The sequence below is a fragment of the Phacochoerus africanus genome, chromosome 15 (assembly GCF_016906955.1).
Source record: "Phacochoerus africanus isolate WHEZ1 chromosome 15, ROS_Pafr_v1, whole genome shotgun sequence".
Lineage (NCBI taxonomy): Eukaryota > Metazoa > Chordata > Mammalia > Artiodactyla > Suidae > Phacochoerus > Phacochoerus africanus.
This window is the reverse complement of record NC_062558.1, coordinates 101260539-101280874: the sequence shown is the minus strand read 5'-3', so window position 1 is coordinate 101280874 and position 20336 is coordinate 101260539. Positions and strand designations below refer to the sequence as shown.

Sequence of the window (20336 nt, the reverse complement as noted above, 5' to 3'; positions counted from 1 at the left end):
GAATTTAGTGACATGAAACTGATTTAAGTATCTTCAGGTTTCTTTGAATTGTGTCAATTTGTAATTAGATTGAATCAATTGGTTTCAAAATTGTAGTTGGAATTGGCTTTGCTTCTGCTACAATAATAGTTTCAGCAGTAATTAAAATTGTTGAGCAATTTTATTTGCTTATTGGGAAAGTTTTGCATTCCTATGTGTTTAACAGGTAATTACACTTTCAGAGTAATACATTCTGCAAACATGCTATTTTGACTCTGAAAGAAAAAAACAAACTGGAAAGATAGTACACTTGTTGGCAATGCATAAACAACTGGAATTCAGTCTATGTTTGAAATAGGATTATTCTTGAGCAATAGTTTCTGTATTCCAATAAACAGTGCTGGGAGTACCCATGTTTCTACTTATTTAGTTCGCTAATTGTCTTATTGTAAACAGCTCTGGCAGTCTGCTGTTTCTCTATTTGTTTTGCCTATCATTTAACTCATTGAACAGAAACCCATTCCCATTTACACATTTACTTTTATATTAAAGTGTGCTTTAGGGGGTCTTTAAACTTAACTCCTAACCCCTAGATGACAAAATAGCAGGGCAAAGTTTCTTTCCCTTCCCCTATCTTAGTAGCATCTTTAGGGCCCTACAGAGGGGGCAGAGGCCATCTTGCTCTCTGTCTTCTCCTTGGTGCGTTATCACCTGGAGGGGTAGGTACACTTTGGCATAACCATTTCTCTCCCTCTTCCATCAAGATTTCTAAACTTTCAGGGTATTAGGGCAAAGCAAGGAAAAAAACAGGGTAATCCCTATTGATTTTTGCTGTAGGCTGATACTGATCCTGGTGGCTGCTTCATTTACAGAGCAGCCTGTGTCCTAGGTGTTAGGGAGGTAATACAGAAAATGCAACATTTAGAGTGGAGTGGACCTGGGTCCCCAGTCAAAACATACTTTAAAATCTGTGCCTTCAGAGGATTTTGAGAGCAATGAAAATTCTCTGTATTCTACTCTAATGATGGCTACATACCACTAAACATTTATACACCAGGAGTGAACTCTAGTAAACTATGAACTTTGAATGATTATGATGTGTCAATGAGGCTCATCAATTGTAATACATGTACCACTCTGGTGGGGGTTGTTGATAATGGGGGAGCTATGCATATGTTGGGATAGGTTGTTTATGAGAAATTTCTTGTATCTTTCTCAATTTGCTGTGAACCTAAAACTGCTCTAAAACAATTGTCTTTAAAGAAGTTGTGCTTTTAAGGCTGAGTCAGAAATTTGACTTTTTTTTTTTTTTTGGCTTCACCTGCAGCATGCAGAATTTTCTGAGTCAGGGATCACACTGTGCCACAGCAGTGACAATGCCAGATCCTTAAACCAATTAGCCACCAGGGATCTCCTCTGGCACTTTTTCATCAAGGAGGTTAAGTGCCTTGATATTTGCATAAGGGCTTCTATTGTTTTAGTTTATTGCTTTGGTATATTGTCCCCTGAGGTCTGCATTTTTATGGGCTTGTTAGTAAGGACCTAGGATACTTGTGAGGCTTGAGACCTTTATTTTAGGGTATGGCATCCTCCAATGCTGTGCATTGAATACTTTTGCATGTGTTTGTGTGTATGTGCATAACATCTTGATTGGCTGGAGTAAAGTGGAGATCATAAGTCAGAGGGAAACAAGGCCTGTGAACAATGCAAACATCAAAATGTACTCCCTCTAATGAATTTTGTAATTTATTAAGGCATGAGAATTTTTCCTAGGGAGGGGTTGTTAAATTTGAAAAGGCTGAAGACTGTACAGTATTTTTTTGAATCTAAGATTTCCTCATTTGCAAATTGTATCCTTCATTATACTATATATTCCTAGGAAAGAAAAATGAAGCCTATTATACTCAAAAGACACCACCAATTATAAGAAGCTCTCTGAATATGGAGATGGAAAAATGTAAAAAATGCATTTCAAAATCAATGAAATATAGTTTATTACAATGTAGGGACCACAAATCTTTATAAGAATTTGCTTTATAGTTCTGATTTAACGATGAGTGAAAATACTTGCACACTTTGGCATATCATGAAGTGAATTCACCTAGGATCTTGCAAGTCCCAAACATCTCTTCTTCAAATTTTATAGGGGCTTAAAAATTTTTTTTTCCCTTTTTGATGATTACTATTCTGGCAGGTGTGAGGTGATACCTCGTGATTGTTTGAATTTGTTTTTATCTGATGATTAACTATGTTGAGTACCTTTTCATGTCCCTGTGCCTCTTTCTTCAGTCTCTTCATGAGCTTCATGTATGGGGCCAGTTTATAAACCAATGGTGCATGAGAATCTAAGAGGTAGAACATTTTCTCCTACCTCTACTGTAAATCTTGCATAGGAGCATATAGCCTTTCATTTTGAGTATTGTTTCTATTGCATGGAGTCTCATAAGAATTTCCCATTTTAACAACCCTGAGAAGTATTACAATTTTAAGAATTTATTAATTAAAATTAGCTCAGTGAAACCCATTTTGGATTTCTGACCTCCAGAACTGTAAGATAATAATTTTGGGTTGGTTAAATTACTAGATTTGTAGTATCTGGCAATAGGAAACTAACACTTTATCCATTTGTTGTATGTTTCTTCCATTAGATTCTGAGCTCTTAAAGGGTAGGGATATTGTTTAATTTTAATATAATAAGTATAAGCAGATATGCAGAAGGTGTCAAAAAAAGTTTGCCCAATTTAAGTTTATTAAAGAAAGAGGTTAAATATGGATATAAGGCAATAGAAATCATTTCAGTTTTTTGAAGTACCAGTAATTCTTTCATTAATCGTTTGTAGGTAGATTTTACTTAAACGAGAATTGTTTCAATTCAATTGACAATTATATTAAACTTTCACTTACTCTCTTCTCTCTGTCTCTCTTTAGATACCTCATTAAATTTCTCTGTAAAATCAAGGGCTCAAGGGATCCTTAGTGGTTATGTGTTCATATTTCTTCATTCAAAGGAACCTGCATTTTATGAAGTTAGAATTAACTGAAGGTTGTAACATAGTTAAGGCTAGAAATGATTTTCTGTATGGTATTAAATTTACTAAATTACTGTCTTCCTTTACAGAAAGTCACAAGAAATGTTACATGTACATAGGTACATGTACATATAAATATGTGCACACACATAAATTATTTACATAATATTCACAGATTCCACAGATTATGAGGTGAATATATCTGTGAGGGCCCATTTTTTTCCCCAGCCAATCACAAGCATGCAGGTAACTACAATAGAATTAGTGATCTTTTCTTCTCATATTGAGTCTGGATTTAGTGTTAGATTTGTTATGTTTTATAAATACATATATCTTGCATATATTCTTTCAAATATTTTTCAAATATATCAAATAATATTTTTGAAAGTAATTTACTCATTAGAAACATAATTTAGTGGTAGAAGTTTGAAATGCACACAAATCATTATAAAATATGTGGAAGGCAGTTGCAATAGGTTCTGTTTTGGTTTTGGTTCAGATAAATGTTATGGTTCCCTCAATGGAAAGGAACCCATTAAAAACACTGGGTCCAGTTGATAATGAAAAACTACCCTTCTAGGCAAAGATTAATCTGGTGAATATTAGAAATACATTATATACAATATTATGTGAATTTAAGCATCTTCATAATTAAGGTTTTCATTTGAAAAGTAATTGTGGAATCCAAGTTCTTAAAAACTTCCAAACGTTGACAAGGGAAACCAAGTACTCTGAAAAGAGTGTTCTGTACACAGCAGTGTGCTGACAACATGGGGCCTCTGAGTAATATTTGGATTAGTCTACACAAAGGTAACATACAAGGGCAGAAAGAATGACAGGTTCTTTCCTTCTCTCCTCCAGTATTTAGGGCAAATAAAATGGGGAGCTTCATCTTAACTGGACCTACAGAACCGTGCTTCCTTCACCTTCAGTATTTAAAACATTTCTAAAAGACATCTCCGCTATTCCCATTTTGTCTTTGATTTATTTACTGAGTAGATATTTACTGAGCTTCTATTATGTACCAGGTATTTTTCTAGGCAGTGGAGATCCAGCTTGAACATATAAAAAGTCTTACCCTTATTGAACTTACATTCTAGACATAGCCAGTAAGTACATGGCTCATTTTCAATGTCAATTTAACTAAGTGTAATGCTTTACCAGGTAGGTAAATAAAAACACAATTACACAATTAGAGTCGTGTTTCTCAAACCTTAATACGTGTACAAATCAATGGGGGTCTTGTTAAAGTTCAGATTCTTCTTCAGTTAGGTGGGGTGCTGCCTGAGATTCTCTATATTTCTAACAAGCTCTGAAATGATACCAAAATACTACTAGAACTTGGACCAGACTTTGAGTAACAAGGCTTGCGTAAAGGATTAAGTTTGAGTTTTGAGTCTACTGAATGAGGACAACTATGGTAATTATGGTAATGTAGCTACCATTTATTGACTATCAACTGTGGATCAAGCACAGTATTTTTGACCTATGTATTTTAATCCTACAAAATATGAATGATTGCTCTCATTTACAGATGAAAAAAAAATGTGCTTGGAGAGGTTAAGTAATTTATTTAAAGCCACTCATCCAGCAGGGGTGGGAGCTGTGCTCTCGCCCTTTGCTCAGTAGGCTCTTATTTGTAAAATGAAGACAAAAAGTCAATGTGATGATCCATGCAAGGTGCCTAAGATTGTGCTCAATATTAGTAGCTGTTAAATAAATGTCAGTCCTTTCTACTCTTTAGGAAAGGTCTAGATCACATGTTGAAATATAATCAGAAGGTATGAAATCATCATGACTGTACAGAAGGGAGAAACATCAGTCTGGGAAGCCAATTTTAAGTTGCATACTTTTTCTTCCCACTAGATCCTCTCCATCTTCCTAGAAGTCATTATGACTTGTGGACATAATGCATCACTCTTTCCATGGTTTCTGATGAGAATAAGCATGAAAAGAAGCCCAATCCCACAGTCTTCCCTCTTTTACCTCGTCCTCCAGGAGGGCAACTGCTGATACCCCCTCCAGTCAAAATGCATTTCTTAAATCCTCTCCCTTTGCTGAAACCTTTTTTTTTTTTTTTTTTTTGCAGCAACACCACTGTCAGCTTGATATTTGTGTGAAGCTGTGTGGAGGGAGAAGAGGCTCCACATGGCCATGTGTGAGTGTGTGTGTGTGTCTGTGTGTCTGTGTGTCTGTGTGTGTGTGTGTTTGTGTGGGATATTTTGATAAATGAGACAGCTCCTGTGGACCACAAAGCACTAGCAGCCCTGGGAGCTAGTTCCAAATGCAACATCCTTGGGTGCCCCTCCAGAAGTAGTGAAACAGCATCTCTGGACTTGGGTCTCTGTGTTTTACCAAGTTCTCCAAGAGATTGTAATGTTTACTAAAGTCTGAGAAGCTCTGATGTAAGGCATCATTTTCATAGAAAATGATTTCATAGGAAAATATGTTGCAAGTTCCAAATAGACAATCTAGAAATTAGCATTCAGAGATAACCCATTTTAAATGTAGGCTCTGCTGGCACTGTGAGAATGAGAAGAGATAGCCCCCTTATTTCAGGTAGAGTTTTATTGATAACCATCTCCAAGGAGCAGATTAGATAATAAAGCCTCTCACTCTACCTCTTACAACCTCAAGGCATTGATTTATATGCCCATCCTTGATCAAATATAAAGTTTCCATGTGCACTTGATTTGTGAGGACAGAAAAAGCTCTGAAGAAATACTGAAATTTGACTATTTTTCTTCAGAACTTAGATTTATTCCTGCCTCAACTCTTCAGCTCAGGTCTCACATTTTTACTCACGTGATGCTTATATTCAGAAGGACAGACCATTAATAAGTACTACAAAAATATATATTCTGATTTTTTGTGTTGCTGTTTTCAGCTTAGTTCAACTAATCCAACTTTCAAGGGCTACTTCCTGCCTAAAGCTGACTGACCATAGACAAAGTTCTCAGATCTGTGTATCAAAGATTTCAGGTCTTCCTGAAAATAAACTAACAAAATTCTTATATTAAGAGCTCAAATGTTTGTGCTATTTGGCTCATTCCCTTCAGACTGACAGCACAGTTATCCAAAGAGTGCTCAGCAATGAGCCTAAATGAACTTCTTTAACTATGTCATGCGTTGAGTTCATCTTTCAAGCACAGCAAGAACTATCCCTTGGATCATTTGCGACTAGGGTCCAGGAGAGACTTTTGAATGAGGATATGTACCTTAATAACTTGAGAACACACAAGAATGACTTTGTACTGGAATCTTGCAGCTCTTACAGAACAAGTGGCAAGTATTATTAACTACCTTACTGTGTCATTGATGATCAGAGCTCCCCTGGAAAGACTTGTTTTTCTGATTCCACCATGTTCTTTATTCAATGGATATAATAAAGATTCCCTGCTCCAGACAAGGGGCTGAACTCATGATGCTGCAGAGACACCAGATCCTTAACCTGCTGTGCCACTGCAGGAACCCCCAGATGGGAAGTTTTGATGATGACAAGTCCAGCAGCCTGAAAGGTTACTCCTTAGCAATCATCTGGGAGATAAAACAAAAATGGTGTTATCTTTCCAAGCCAATGCCAGACTACAGGATAGGAAGAGAATAGGGGGTTTCATGTTTAGTTAAAGTGTGAAGGCTTAAATAAACATCTTGCGAGGAAGCAGTCTACTTTGACCTAGGCTATGTCTCTTGATTTTGAAGTTTCTAGCCTTTGTACAGGAACAGATGCCAGGTGGAGTCTTCTTCAGTTGTGAAATGCATATCTAAGCTTCAAGTGCCTGGTGTATGGTTGCCAACTGAGTAGTGAAGAGACTTGGTATAGTTCCTTCCAGGTAGATTTGAAAACAGTTTTTTTTTTTTTCCTTTGTGATTCAAAATCAGAAGAAGGGTGGGACAAAACTAGAAAGACTAGTTTGGAAAGTTGTAGACAGATATTTGAGGAATCTAGAAGAATTCCGGATTCAGTCCAGTACTGGTATACAACAAACCTTAAAGACAATTAACAAAATAAGAATCTAATACAGGAAAAAGAGCAATTTTTTCTACAATTGTAGAAAAGTGCAAAATCTCTACAATTTTCTTTTTCTTTTTCTTTTTTTGGTCTTTTTGCTATTTCTTGGGCCGCTCCCGAGGCATATGGAGGTTCCCAGGCTAGGGGTCTAATCGGAGCTGTAGTCTCCAGTCTACGCCAGAGCCACAGCAAAGCGGGATCCGAGCCGCATCTGCAACCTACACCACAGCTCATGGCAACGCCGGATCGTTAACCCACTGAGCAAGCGCAGGGACCGAACCCGCAACCTCATGGTTCCTAGTCGGATTCATTAACCACTGCGCTACGACGGGAACTCCCTACAATTTTCTTATTTATTTATTTATTGCCTTTTAGGGCCACACCATGGTTTATGGAAATTCCCAGGCTAGGGATCAAATCAGAGCTGGAGCCACTGCCTACATTACAGCTCACAGCAATGCTGAATCCTTAACCCACTGAGTGAAGCCAAGGATCAAACCTGCATGCTCAGGGATTCTAGTTGGGTTTGTAACTTACTGAGCCACAACAGGAATTCCCTGTCTCCATTTTTTTAATCCAAAGATAATCACAGCAAAACTAATTTTTTTTTACACTGATTACTTATAGTGTAGCAAGAATAGTGATTGAAGGGATGTGCCACTGTGATGGTTGGGACTTGTGTAATGTTTGATAATGTACCCTGTTGCACAAAAGTTTTCTTGAGGTTGGTGGGTAACCTAGGATCAATCTAACTCATTCTGTGACCAACATATCCTAATGTGGGAATTTTTGGATTAGGTTGTCAGTGCTCTAATAGTCTCTAAGTACTTGATTCTTGCCCATCACCTATTGCAGCTTTTTGGCTTTTGAGATTCCGATTAGTGGTACTCCTTATCTACACAAAACAAGACAAACAAGCATGTGCTTTAATACTTCAGCAGTTACCAAGAGATATTGCTGCATTCTGGCCAAGAGAAGGCCCTGGATACAACCACCAATTTCCACCATGAAAACTTTGGACTGGGGTAAGAAAAGAATGGGGACTACAGACTGGGGACTCTCCATAAATGGGGACCTGTGACCTGCCACTATCAGTCTGCAAGTGAATATTAGGGCAGATTCAAGGGCTAAGAGTTTCTACCAATTAAACAAGAATTGTGGTTTGAAATAAAGATGAGGGGCTTGGGCTCCAAGAAGAACCATTTGCCAGCTCAAGCTGACCCGCCCTTTGTTGGAGCTTCTGATCTAACTGCAAAAAAGACTGGAGCTCAGAAATGAAAGGAACTTACCTACTACAGTCCTTGGAAATGGTGAGAAAGACAAAGAACTCAAAGTGTTCGTGTGTATCATATCTGTGTTTCTTGTTGTCCTCAAAGCCATAGAAAATCTCCTTCAGTTCCTCTACTGGCACAAAATCTGTTAAAAAAATCAAAATTCAGCTGAGTAGATTTGAAGATAAAATTAGCTTTTTTCAGCAATTCATGCATTGAGCAGCAGCCCATCTAAGAAATCAAAAGAAGCTCTAAAGAGTGGCAGAAAAGGAAAGATTGAAGGAAGAAAAGCAAAAAGGGAGTGGGACAAAAAAGTCATAAGCTAAGGAAAGGATTATTTCAGGCAAGATTACCTTTCTTTTGGTGAAGGTAGAGGTATATCAGGTAGATTACCTTATTAGTGCTCACTAGGTAATTCCAGACTGACTGGCTAATGTTCTCATTCCAGGGTGAGGCTGAAACCACAATTAGGTCTTGGTTGCAGACATGGGGTTTAGTAAAACTGATTCCATTTTGAGTCTGGTGCTTCTTTTTAAGTAACAGGCATAGCATGTTTTATTGCATTTGGATTTACTGTACTTTTCAGATAAAGTGCTTTTTACAAATTGAAATTTTGAGGCAGTCTTACATTGTCAGAAGATAGCTTTTTTTTCTTTTTTCTTTTTTTTAGCAATAATGTATTTTTAAATTAAGGCATGGACATTGGGCTTTTTTGGACATAATGTTATTGCACACTTGATAGACTACTGTACAGTGTAAATATAGTCTTTATATGCCCTGGGAAACAACAAAAAATGTGATTCAATTTACTGTAATATTTACTTTATTGTGATGGTCTGGAAGCAAACATACATCTCTGAGGAATGTCTATATAAGAATATTATTACTATAGATCTGTCATGTCATGAAGGAAAAGACTTTTTAAAAAGAAACTGAGAATCTGATATAGGAATTAAGCCTCTGTTGGTTAAATCAAAACCTTGAAATAATGAAAGTTCTGTTGACATAAAAAAAAAATGTACAACCTGAAAGTTGAGAATTAAGTTTTATTTGGGACAAAATTAGGACTTGCTCCTTAGCCAGCTGTACAGGCCCTGGGTGGGCGACATCACTGCTGGAAACCAGCTTTGAGGAAGGAAAAATAAATACATAAGCATGAGTTCCCATTGTGGCTCAGCAGAAACGAACCCGACTTGTATCCATGAGGATGTGGGTTTGATCCCTGGCTTCAATCAGTGGGTTAAGAATGTGGCACTGCCATGAGCTGTTGTATAGTTTGCAGATGCAGCTTGGATCCTGAGTTGTGGTAGCTGTGGTGTAGACCAGCAGCTGCAGCCCTGATGTGAACCCCAGCCTGGGAACTGCCATATGCTGCAGGTGCAGCCTTTAAAAAAAAAAAATCAAAAAGAAAAAGAAAATCTGGCACATTACAGAAGTGGACAGATTATTGACCTGGAGAAAAAAATAATTAATTTTTAAATAATTCGTTAAAAAAATTGGGAGTCCCCATTGTGGCTCAGTGGGTTAAGAGTCTGACTAGTATCCATGAGGATGTGGGTTCGACCCCTGGTCCCGCTCAGTGGGTTAAGGATCCAGCGTTGTTGCAAGCTGTGGCATAGGTTGCAGATTTGTGGCTTGGATCTGGCATTGCTGTGGCTGTGGTGTAGACTTGTAATGGCAGTTCTAATTCAACCCCTAGCCTGGGAACTTGCATATGCCACAGGTGCAGCACTAAAAAGAAAAATTAGTAAAGATATTAATTACAAATGCATATAATGATATGCTTCAATAACTAAACAAGAGCTCCTATGTACCTGCCTGTGCCATGCAGGAGAGAAAATATAGTAAGAAAAAACAGGGGTTTCCTGAATTTGCAGTTTATAAATTTACAGGAAGTGGTACAAACACTCCACACATACCTACTGTACAAAACAAAGTGGTAAACGCAGTAACAGAGATAAAAATGTACTATGTAGCATGAGCTCAGGTGAAAGATTTATTTGTATTAGAACTTGATTTTGTTGGTGTGAAATATTGGAAAAACTTGTGGTTTGGAATCAAGCAGACCTGAATTTAAATCCTGGTTCCATTATTTGCTGAGATTTTGTGCACAAAATTCATCTTCAGCATCCTTACATCCTATAATTAGAATACCATTACCAGTTTTGTAGGAGTTGTAATGCCATATACATTTAGCAGAGCTACCTTCCATTTATGAATTTTCTAAGACTTAATTTCCTTTTTTTAGGATAAAATTTCCCCAATTTTTAACATAAGGTTTAACATGCTAAGTAAAATGAGCACAAACACCCTCGATTGATGAATTAGAGTAAATGCCTTGGATTCAGAGGAAAAAACAAGCAAATCTCCAAATCTATCCTCTAGTGGCAAATCTGGCTAACCGCATTGTTCCTATAACACTTCTTCGTTAAAATAGATTGTGAATATGAAAATTATTTTAAAAACTGTTTTTTTTAATTAAGAATAAGCTACCTCTCTCTGGCCTCTTACATAATTAATTTAATAGAACAGTTAAATTTTAGAGCTATGAAAATAAAACACTGGTAGATTTGCAGCAATTCTGATACAGCTACAAAATGCTTTTCTGGATTAATAGAATAGATTTCTGGACCTGTGTGCAATTTGAATATCTATAGGATCAGGTCATTAAAACTCAATTTGACTTAAAAATCATTTTATAACTTAAGTAGCCAAAAATATGTTATAGGTAGATGGGAAATTCTCGACTTTTGCTAAGTGGTACCAGCATCTGTACTTTAATCAGTGCATCTTGTAGCTATAGATTGAAATATCATTAATATCAACATTAGGCAGAAGATATTGTTAATATTAAGATGATATCAGTGCAGGATTTTTTTCCTCCGTTATTTTAGTTGTCTCCTTTGTTGCATATCTGGATAAACTGAAGTTAATAGATAAAGTTTATGAGCGTGGAGGTAAAAGTCACTAAGCTATACCATATTGTAGAATATGAGAATTGTGCCTAATAAGAGATATGCTATTCAAGAGATTTAATGACATAAAAGATTATGATAGGTATAAGTCATTTTGAATTGTGAGTTTCTAATTATAAAGCATAGCAAAGTGAAATCACATGAGCATTATCAAACATGGTCGGTTTAACAGACATAGAACAGTGACTCTTAAAGTAGGAATTCCTGACCAGGAGCATCAGTGTCACCTGGGAAACTATTAGAAATGCAGATATTTATTTTTTTATTTATTGCTTTTTAGGGCTACACCCATGGCATATGGAGTTTCCCAGACTAGGGCTCTAATCAGAGCTGTAGCTGCCAGCCTATACCAGATCTGAGCTGTGTCTGTGACCTACACCACAGCTCATGGCAACACTGGGTCCTTAGCCCATTAAGCGAGACCAAGAATCAAACCCATATCCTCAAGGATCCTAGTTGGGTTCATTAACCACTGAGCCATGAAGGGAATTCCAGGAAATGCAGATTTTTAGACTCACCCCAGACCTACTGAATCAGGAACTCTGGTGTTAGCCCTAGTAATTGGTGTTTGAATAAACCCTCCAGATGATTCTGATGTACAGAAGATTGGTTCTCACCATAGAGGTTAGCAACTTCAGCATATGATTTTTTCCCTTTCATTATTAAGTTGAGAACGTTCATCTTGTCACATAAGGAAAGTACTTAACAGCTCTTCTTTGGCATATCTGAATTTCCAGCATCACCGCTCTTGTTGCTCTGGGACCATTCTTAAGTATAGTAAGGATTACTTGAGCACAAACCCTAAGCCACTGGGACAGTAGAGCTGAAAACCAAGATGAAGGAAATTGAGGTTCTGAAAGATAACTTTTCCTATCTGATCAAGGGTTGATCTAGAATTTGAACACAGGTCACCCTGACTTCCTAGGTCATATTTATAGTAATTTTGTTATACTACTTCCTCAAAAAAAATATATTTTATACATTTTTTCTACCTATAAATTGACTAAAATACTTTCAGTTTTAGGTTCCCATATGTCCTTACTATAGAATTTACTATAATATCAACTTGTTATGACACCCTGACTTGTTTTACAGTTTATTTTAGCTATAACTGAATATTCTTGATGAGGTTTTTGGATTCACTACTATTATGAGCAACCCATTTGAAACCTACTTAGACTGTTATTTAAGTAGACAGGGCATCTCATCTGTATTTTAATTTGTTTTTCTAAGTGCTATTTTCAAAAGGAAATTTTAGTGTGGCATCCTCTTTGCATGCCTTGAATATTTTTCCCTGTTTGGCTCAGAGTCTATACGGCTTTTCAATTTGGTCTCCTTGAGAAGGGCTAGGACAATGACAAACTGAGACCTGGCAGAGCAGATGAAGTTTGCATCTAGAAGTGCAAATCCCTTCCTGTACCTTCCAATATCTTTTGTGCTTCACTTTTTTCTCCCCTCAATTCTTTCTTTTTCATCCTAACATATATCTAACCACTTCTACTTTCTTTCTTTCACATGTTCAGAGAAAGGTCACATTCAACTGGCATTATTCTCTTCCTATATGTCTGTGTAGAGCTTAAGAACTCAGATATCCAGTATAACTCTGAATAACGCTTTATAAAATCCTCAGAGCCCCCATTTCCTCCCTCAGGTAACTCTAGAAATATTGAATTATGAAAATATAACAGCAATTTACATCAGTTTGGTGTATCAAAAAGAGAAGGGTACTTAGATTAGAGAATGTGGATTTCAGCCTTGACAATGCCATTTGTATATCATTAACACGGGCAATGTCTATGAACTTTGATATCCTTACATGGAGAATGATAGGATTAAAGTAGGTAACGTTTAGATATCTTTTAATTTGTTTTATTTTTTCTTAGCTGTGCTCAGGGCATGCAGAAGTTCCCTGGGCCAGGGTGAGAACTTACACCACAGCAGTGACAATCCAGATCCTTAACCCACTGAGCCACCAGGGAACTCCTTTGGTATATTTAATTTTGGAATATCATAATTTTTAAAAATATAAGTCATGTTATTTCTAGTAGGTTTTAGATTACAACATAGTTCTCTGTTTATATACATTCCTCTTCAGATGAGTTTGCACAGAACATAAGTACTTACTTTCAATCCCAAAATAAATTAGGAAGAATTTTGGAGGGGAATGTGAATAACAATGTGATGGTGCAAGTTAAGAGGTTCATGTGAGGCATGATGAAGAGATAGTTTGACTGGTATGAAAGCTACTAGTTAAAGCAGTTGGAGAGGAACTAGTTTGGATAAGTAATTCTAGCTCTGTAGGGATTTGGGATGGCGGGTTGAAGAATTTGAATTTAAGAGGTTGAAGAATTGAAAAGATCTTAGGAATTAGCTTGGAATGTTAAGCATAGAATCTGGAGAAAGGAAAACTATTTAAGTTGCTACTACAAAAGTTCAAGCATTATGTGTTCACTGCTATCATGGTAGACAAGGAGATGAAGAACTGATATTTTTTTAAATTGACAGAAGAATGTATATGAGCTCCTGCTGTATTTTATCTTTAAAAATTATTTCTCTTCATTGAAAAGACCACCCCAGTAACAACAATGACTACCCCAATAACAACAATCACCCTTACTAGTAGAATATGATTTTGTATTACCAAGTAAAAGGAGCCAGGACTTCTTAGAGAAATAATTGATTCCAGAGCAGGGGAAGTAAGATAAAGTTTTGGTCTAAAGGACTTGGAAGCCAATTGATAGAGGCTCTCACAAGCAATAAAAGGGACAATTAATATCAATAGGATAAAAATTGCATTGAATTTAAACATCAAATGCACATAAAAACATACATGCATTAGATATTAAAATAAGAAAAAATAATTTTGGAAATTGGCTGAGGGAAAGAATTGTTCAGTTAAGGTAGGCAAATAGTATGTGAAGAAATTTTCCTCTTACGGAAGAATCCCAGCTAATAAATATATATAAAGAACATATCAGTGAAAACACACTGAGCATCCTGGGAACAACAGCCTGCTCACACCAAAGAAAGACAGAAAATATTCAAACTCCCACACCAAAAATAAATAGTAACCCCCCAAAAATTACAAAGGGGTATTCTTGCATAGAAGTAGCCTTACAAGACTACTGTTTGGCTTCCCCGAACTCACAAGCAAGATGAAGAAGGAACAGGAGAATTCACCTAAAGCAGTCAACAACAAAACAGACCTCTGCAGTCTGTCAGACATTGAGTTCAAAAGGGAGGTATTGAAAATACTGAAGGAATTAAGAGAGGATATTAACAGTAACGCAGATTCCTTTAGAAAGGAACTAGAAAATATGAGGAGCCAAGAAAAACTAGAAAATTCATTTGCAGAGATACAAACTGAGCTTAAGGCAATAAAGAGCAGAATGAATAATGCAGAGGAATGAATTAGTGATGTGGAAGATAAAATAATGGAAATCACCCATTCGGGACAGCAGACAGAAAACCAAATGAAAAAACATAAAAGCAACATAAGAACCTATGGGATAATATAAAACGGGCCAATCTATGCATAATAGGAATTCCAGAAGGAAAAGAAAAAGAAAAGGGGATTGAAAATATATTTGAAGAAATTATGGCTGAAAAATTTCTAAATCTAAAGCATACTCATATCAAAATACAGGAAGCACAGAGGGCCCCAAACAAGCTTAACCCAAACAGGCCCACAGCAAGACATATTATAATAAAAATGACAAAAGTTAAAGATAAAGAGAGGATTCTAAAGGCAGCAAGAGAAAAGCAAAGCATTAATTATAAGGGAACCCCTGTAAGGCTATCAGCTGATTTCTTTACAGAAACACTACAGGCCAGAAGAGAGTGGCAAGATATATTTAAAGTGCTGAAGGAAAAAAATCTGCAATGTAGGAGCCTCTATCCAGCAAGAATATCATTTAAATTAGAAGGGGAAATAAAGAATTTCTCCAACAAACAAAAGCTAAAAGAGTACAGCAATACTAAACCCATTATAAAAGAAATACTGAAAGGGCTTCTCAAAATTAAAAAAAAAGAGAGAGAAAAAAGAGAAAAAGAAGAATTAAGATGGAGGAAACCACAATTGGAAAGCAATCACTTAAATAAGTCAGCATACAGATCTAAACATGAAGATGTTAAAAAAAAAAAGACTTCAAAATCATACAATGTGGGGAAGGAAAGTAAGAAAATATAGATTCTTTTTTTTATTTTAATGCTGTGTCTGAGCCTATATGACTATCAGGCAAAAGCAAGCAGATATAGGAAGGGCTTAATGCGGTTAACAAACAGGGCAACCACAAATCAAAACCAAACATTACATTCACAAAAACTGAAAAGAAAAGTACTCAAGCATAAAATAAATGGAAACCATCCAACCCAAAAAAGAAAAGAAGAAAAGAGAAACATGGAATCAACTGGAAAACAAGTTTTTTTTTTCTTTTTGCCTTTTCTAGGGCTGCACCTGAGGCATATGGAGGTTCCCAGGCTAGGGGTCTAATTGGAGCTGTAGCTGCCAGCCTACACCAGAGCCACAGCAACTTGGGATCTTGGGCATATATCCAGAGAAAACTGTCCTTAAAAAAGACACATGCACCCGCATGTTCATTTCAGCTCTATTCACAATAGCCAAGACATGGAAACAACCCAAATGTCCATTAACAGATGATTGGCTTCGGAAGATGTGGTATATATACACAATGGAATACTACTCAGCCATAAAAAGAACAAAATACTGCCATTTGCAGCAACATGGATGGAACTAGAGACTCTCATACTGAGTGGAGTATGTCAGAAAGAGAAAGGCAAATACCATATGATATCACTTATATCTGGAATCTAATATATGGCACAAATGAACCCTTCCACAGAAAAGAAAATTATGGACTTGGAGAACAGACTTGTGGTTGTCAAGGGTGAGGAGGAGGGAGTGGGGTGGTTGGGGATCCTGGGGTTAATATATGCAAACTATTGCCTTTGGAATGGATAAGCATTCCAAAGATCCTGCTGTGTAGTATTGGGAACTATGTCTAGTCACTTATGATGAAGCATGATAATATGTGAAAATAGAATGTGTACATGTACGTGTAACTGGGTCACCATGCTCTACAGTAAAAAAAAATTGTATTGGGGAAATAACTATTAAAAATAATAATAAAAAACAAATAAAATTCAAAAAAAAAGAAAAAAAAAAGAAATGTTTTCCTGGACAGGTGAAAGGTTTGGGAATGTCTAGTTTTTATTAGATTTCCAGTATGAAAATTAACTAGCCTCATGCCACCCTAGAGGGATCCCAGGCAATGCACAGAGCAACTTTACTTGGCAGCAGAATATAATTGCCCATAGCAGCCAGAGTAACCAAACTTCACATTGTTCCTAAAGAATATTAACACCTCAACTCGCTATTAAGAGAACACTATAAGGAATAAACTTTAAAACACAGCCAAGTCGTCAGTCTTGGAAACTGTATTTGCAGAGATGTTCAGGTGAGTCTAATATACGGTATAATTGGAAAGATCATGGTAAAATGTAATGGTATCTATTGTTGTTTATATTTGAAAAGACTATACACCTAAATAAAACAATTATCACTGGTGTTTAAATTTGCTCCTTTTTGGCTTGTCAGTATGTTCTAAATCATTATAGTGAATATTTATGATTTCTTTTTTTCTGTTGTGCAATTTCATTTATATGAAATTTCCAGAAATGCCAAACTTACAGAGATATAAAGTAAATTAGCAGTTGCCAGGGGATGGAGGTAAGAATAGTGATTAATTATAAATGGATATGAAGAATCTTGTTGGATGAATGAAAATGTTCTAAAATCGATTTAAGATGATAGTAAGTTACTAAAAATCATTGAATTGAACTCTTGAAGTGGGTGCATTTTATGACATAAAAATATCTTGATAAAGTTGTTTTTAAAATTTAAGGTTATATCTTATGCAATAGCACTGCATGCTTAGCTTAAATTAGTGTTCCTTTGATAATAATAAAATACAATGAATTTTTATCTACAGCTCTTTATAACTTATTTTTAAAATTAAACTTAAATAACATAAAATATAAATTATTTTTATAATTTAGAAAATATTGAGCAAGTTTTTTTTTCAGAAAATTAATTCTGAAAAATTAATTACATAATGTAAATGAATGGGCTAAAAAACAGTGTTTCTGCACCAAAGTTTTTTCCTGGGAGTTTTTTTTAATTTTCATTTTTTTAGGACTGCACCCATGGCATATGGAGTTTCCCAGGCAAGAGTCCAAACAGAACTGTAGCCACCTGCCTATGCCAGAGCCACAGCAACACAATATCTAGGCTGCGTCTGTCACCTACACCACACTCATGGCAAGGCCAGATCCTTAACTCACTGAGCGAGGCCAGGGATTGAACCTGCAACTTCATGGTTCCTAGTCAGATTCGTTTCCACTGCACCACGTCAGGAACTCCTGGGAGATTTTAAATAATAAACTATAGAAGTTTTTTTCCTTTAAAATGAAATATTTTGTCCTTTAATTTGGTTCATTTCATTTGATTTCAGAGATTCTAATTTATTCTGGGGTAATGGGAGTATTCAGACTATTTTTAATTCAATGAATTTTATTATATGTATAGTTGTACAACCATCATCACAACCGAATTCTAGAACATTTCCATCCCAAATCTCCAGTCTATCCCTCCCCCTGTATGATTTCTAAAGTAAATTATTTTTTAAAAGAAATATTGTCTTGGAGTTCCCATCGTGGCGCAGTGGTTAACGAATCCGACTAGGAACCATGAGGTTGCGGGTTCGGTCCCTGCCCTTGCTCAGTGGGTTAACGATCGGGCGTTGCTGTGAGCTGTGGTGTAGGTTGCAGACGCGGCTCGGATCCCGTGTTGCTGTGGCTCTGGCGTAGGCCGGTGGCTGCAGCTCCGATTAGACCCCTAGCCTGGGAACCTCCATATGCCGCGGGAGCGGCCCAAGAAATAGCAATAGCAACAACAACAACAACAACAACAACAACAACAAAAGACAAAAAAAAAAAAGAAAGAAATATTGTCTTTATTACTTTTAAAATAAAAATTACAGCAAAATCAGATTCTCTTGGCATACCAATAATGGTTCCCTGGGAATAGCTCACATAGTAAGTTTTCTTTTGTCCTGTTTTCTTCACAATGAAGTCAATATTTTGGAAGATCATATTTTATCATTTCATCAAAACTGCATGAATCAAAAATGGATAAAACTTGTGTTAATTCTCTATTAGTAATAAGAAAGTTATTTTTATGTTTTAAATTATGGACTTAAAAAAAAGCCCTCTGAAGGGACATCCAGGTCATGAGAGCTAACATTGATTCTACAGTCCCTATGTGTTAGCTAATACCATGTTACCTGCTTCTAAGCACCACTTCATTCCATGTCCATAAAACATCTTTGAGATGTGTGTAACTACACACATTGTAGAGCCGAGGAAACAGGAAATGTGCCTGTGATCATAGCCAATAAGTGAAAGACTATATTTCAGATTACTCTTCTACAGCCCAAGTTTTATGATGTTGCATTTTATGGCTTTCCCTTACAAGAAATATGAGTAATACACTGTTTAAAAATATGTGGCAAACCCAAAGAGTTGCTAAAGGGATGAAAATGAAAATAGAAAATCATTCTTTTCCCTTTATTTTTTTATTATTCAATTAATTTTATTACATTTATAGTTGTAATAAAACCTCCATCCCAAACCTCCAGTCCATCCTCCCATCCCCCAATCTGTCTCCTTTGGAAAATAGCAAGTCTTGTTTGGGGAAATTGATGCAGGCAGACAATCTGACATTATATTACTACTCTGTGGTACAAAGAAACCATGTACACTTTTATCCTTGCTTTCTCTCCCCGTTCCATTTTTTTTCTCTAAAAACAGCAGATTTACACCCAAAGTAAAAAGTAATGGATGGGTTGGTAACATGATTAATATTTGGAAAGTAGGGGGAAGAACAGGAAATAATGTATTTTTCACATTTTTCATCTTAATTCTTAGGACATTACTGACAATTTTAAAAAATCTAGAATAAGTTTTCTATATAAATCTTTTAAAATTAGAATTCATCAGTTATATTTTTCAATGAAGTACCATTATTTCAGTTTTGAAAATTTATTTAAATATTAATAATTTAGAGGAAAACATCTAATGCATTTTAAAGTCAAAATAAAAGAATACAGATTTTTTTCTTCCTTACCTGAAAGCCCAGAATTCTTTGGAATCTGTTTCCAGGTGCAAATGTTTTCTGAGCCACTTATTCCCCCTGCTGTTTCCCATCCACATATCATATAACCAGCAGCTGAAGCCCAGATTATTATTGGAAAGACTGGAAATTCAGATACTGGCAGTTACAAGCAGACCATGCTATAAACACAACTGGCTTTTGGACTTAAAAATACAACACAGCTTTTCAAACCACCAAATATGTTAGGATTGTCTGGCTTGTAAGAAATGTGATCATTTATTATATTATTTTATACTAACAGATATTATCCTGTAATTCTCAGGGCAAAAGAACTGCCACATCTATGCAATCATATCGTGTCCTCTTTTGCCTTTCCTCCTCAAGTATGAATTTTGATTGCGAATATTTTTAATTTCTAGGATTTACAAATTATATTATTTCTACATATATAAGAGTTTACATTTCATGAAAAACAAAAAGGAATATCCAGAAACAGGAATGCCTTAAAAAATTCATATGCAGATTACTAAAGAAAAAAGTACCCTCTGAACTTGATAGCATCTGCTTTCTCTGAGCACTTAGGCAGAAAAGAGGAGTGAAGCAGATCTCTGCTTGTACACCAGGATGAGCAATGACAATACACATTTGAGTAAACTGAAGCATCCCAGAGAAAAATGTGGTTGAAAAGCTGGGGCTTCCATTCGGGGACTCTAAATTCCCACCCAGTATAACAAACAAAATTTATGGGTCAGTGTATGCTCCACTTTCGTGACTAAAGCAAGTGTCACACAGAACTTTACCTTAATCTCAGAGGTTCAAGGTTTTTTTGATTTTTTAATGAGCTATGTAACATCATATTCTATGATTTTAATATAC

The 20336-nt window shown here is 36.1% G+C and overlaps 1 long non-coding RNA gene across 1 annotated transcript; it reads right to left on the bottom strand.

Annotated features, from left to right (window-relative positions):
• Window positions 1–6330: 6330 nt before the first annotated feature.
• On the bottom strand, window positions 6331–19601 carry LOC125115810 (uncharacterized). Its single transcript, XR_007132181.1, has 4 exons — window positions 19473–19601; window positions 18352–18459; window positions 8310–8436; window positions 6331–6545 (listed from the first exon to the last, which is right to left on the bottom strand). It is a non-coding gene; the product is annotated as an uncharacterized LOC125115810 (long non-coding RNA).
• Between the last annotated feature and the right edge of the window lie 735 nt (window positions 19602–20336).